This window comes from Elephantulus edwardii, unplaced genomic scaffold (genome assembly GCF_000299155.1).
Source record: "Elephantulus edwardii isolate Elephantulus edwardi_28Jun2011 unplaced genomic scaffold, EleEdw1.0 scaffold00181, whole genome shotgun sequence".
Classification (NCBI taxonomy): Eukaryota; Metazoa; Chordata; class Mammalia; order Macroscelidea; family Macroscelididae; genus Elephantulus; species Elephantulus edwardii.
In genome coordinates, this window is record NW_006399931.1 from 6,257,353 (window position 1) to 6,260,640 (window position 3,288).

The window sequence follows — 3,288 nt, forward strand, 5'->3', positions numbered from 1 at the left end:
TTAACGCCTAGGGATTTTCATCGACAGGTGAAGCCTGCAGCTTCTTCTTTCATCCTATATTCTCTCTTAATCTAAATGACTAAACAGGATGTTCACAGAAGTGGAGTCTTAAAGCAAATCCGCAAGGCAATCTATATCGTAATAGATTTGTTTTTAATAAAAATCCTAGTGAATAATTTAATTAGGGTGATTCACCATAATTAACTCTGCTCCCAGGAGCAGAAAGGATTATAGATTTGCAAATTCTTTGGTTACAGGCAGGCTGCACACTCACTCCAAGTTAATTTTTAACTTTCATTTGGCTACAATTATCTCCCACACCCTCAGGCAAGAAGCAGGCAAAGAGGAGGTAGGAGGAAAAGGGGGAAAGCCTGCTCAGAGTACTTCTGAGAATCTTTGTAGAAAGTTTATTTTGCAGACAAGTGAACTGGTAAGAAAGAATGCCCAGGACAAACTTGGCTATTGTTACCTTAGCAGTGAATCAAGCAAAAGAAATTTAACAATAGCTGTTGTTGTTATAGGCCATTAAGTCTGAACTGACTCATAGCTGATCATAGCACGTTTTCAGAGACACTAAATTGCACTGGATAAAATTGTTCTTCACCTTCCATCCATGGGTAACAATCAATAGTTATTGTTAGGTGCCTTTGAGCCTGGTATGACTCATAATGACCCTCTGAACGACAGATCTAAGCCCTGTCCTACTCTGTGCCAATCTGATCATTTCTAACACACTTGACCCCATTGCTGCAGTCACTGTGTCAACATACCTGGTTGAGGGTCTGCCTCTCTCTCACTGACCCTCCACCTTTCCAAGCATAATTTCCATCTCCAAGGAACAGCCCCTCCTAGGAATATGTCCTAAGTATGTGAGACAAAGCTTTGTCATAACTGCATGTAAACTTACTGTTTTTATTCTCAAATCACAGTGAAGATAGTTTTGTCTATGATTTTACATTCTCATTTAGAAATTAGCAAGAAGTATGCTTTTAATATGAAATCAATATGTTCAACCAAAACTGGTAAAATAACTGTGACTTACATTTTGGTGTAATTATCATTAACATTGTTCCTTGACTCTCTGCATAGAGAATAATGTAATTAAAAATTTTCATGAAGAAAAACAAGCCTAAGGATTTCAGATTAGTTGCTTAAATAAGAGAAGGGAAACTTTGTAAATTTTAAAGAAGGGATAGCTATGTTCAATGGACTGACTTTTATGACGACAGACTAAGCATATAAAATCTTAACCATAAACATACAAGGTCTGAGTGTGAAAGACAAGGGTGAAGCACTGATTACATCATCACGGCATGCAGTAATCTCTCCTAAGAGTTCAGTTGTTACAAAGACATATACCAGAGATGACAAAGGCCTTTGTAATGAGGTTAAGTATAAAGGCACATAATTATAGTGTCATGAACTGAAACCTCAAAGTAGATGAACTTGCAAAAATAAACAGATGATTTATAGTGATGATGAATACAACATGATACATATGTCATACTTAAATCACAAACTTACACATGTGAAAATTGTTGAAATGGCAAATGTTTTGTGATATATATCTCATAATACATAAATGAATGATTCAGCCAGGAACTTGATTATTTGTAGAGAGCTTTAGTAAAAGTCTTAACAGTGTTGGTCTTACTTTCTTCCACAGTACTCATTATTTTTTCCCCTATTTAACTTTTGAAGACTTTATCATTTACATGCTACTGTGTGGACTCCTAGTTCCCATGGAATCTAAGACACAGGAATGAGAAAAATGTGGAAAGGGAGTGAGGGGGTGAGGAGCCTCCATGAATATATTAAACTGGCCTTTGCCTTAATCACTTATGTGCATTTGCATTTACTATTATGAAGTAACTTTGCTGTTTTTGTAATGCTTAAAAAAAATACCTCTCCCTATGCAGTATGCTTTTTGTGTTTTATGTTGTTCTTCAGATCATTAGAAAGATTTGTAATTTGTTTATGAATAATTAATGTTATATTCATTGCAATGCTGTTGGGTTGATTCCAACTCATAGTGTCCCAGTTCTGAATCTTAATAGAAAAACACTGCCTATCTCTCCCCTGCAGAGCTGCTGACGGATTCCGGCTCTGGGTTTGACTTCTGGGTTAGCAGCACCATCCTACATGCACTACACCACCACAGCTTCTTTTTCTACTCATGATGTTGTTCTTTTGTATTGTCAAGTCAGAACTGACCCATAGTTGACCCTCCAGCAGGTTTCCAGAGTCAGTATATCGCATGGAACAAGATTGTCCATGGTTTGCCTGCAAAGCAGATGGTGTATTCGAAGATTGCAGTGCAGTTTCTAACCAGAATGCCCTGTAATACTGTTTGGTTCTTATTTTTTTCCTAGATGTTGTTGTTTTGTGCCATCCAGTCACCTGCGACTCATAGTGACTTTATGTACATTAGCTCTGAACCCTGCCCTATCCTGAGCCAGTCTCTTCGTCTCTGAAAAACCTAATCCCGTTTCTCCAGGCACTGAGTCAATCCTTCTCATCTGGGGTCTTCCTCTCTTGCACTGTCCCTCCACCCTTCCAAGCATGGTTGTTGTTATGTGCTGTGGAGTCGCCTGTGATGCGTAGTGACCCAATGTACAGGAGCTTTGAAACCCACCCTGTCCTGAGCCAGTCTCACTAATTCTCACACATCAACCCCCACTGCCCCATCTCATCTAGGGTCTCTCTCTCTCCTATGCTGTCCCTCCACGCTTCCAAGCATGATCTCCTTCTCCAAGGGCTGGTCTCTCTTGGCCATGTGCCCAAAGTATGTGAGATGGAGCTTCAAAATCCTAGCCTCCACAGAGAAACTTTCCAAGCATGGGACATTATGCAATTTATTTTTACTACAGTGTGACAGCTATGGTATTAACTTGAATAGGTTTCAGATTGAATTATTAAAGTTACTACTTCTACTAAAAAAAAAAAATATCATTAAAAGTGTTCTGCCCACGAAATACCCCTCAAAGGAAATCCAATTACACGCATGTAAATAAAAGAGCATTTATTCTCCAGAAAATTCCACATGTGGAGACTTTCTCCCTCAGTAGGAAAGTGGCAAGGGAAAAAGCCCCTAGTTCCCCTGCACAATTGTTTTTAAGGCCTTCCTTGTGCTACTCTTGGGGCGGGGAGATTGGGAGCATGGTTGGTGGACCAGGGGATCAGTCATGTGGGTCGGCTTTTGATGGGCTGGCTACTTTGCCCACCTTTACTCTTTTTGTGTCATCCTGTTTCCATACCTTTTCAACATGTATGCAGAGCAGATTATCC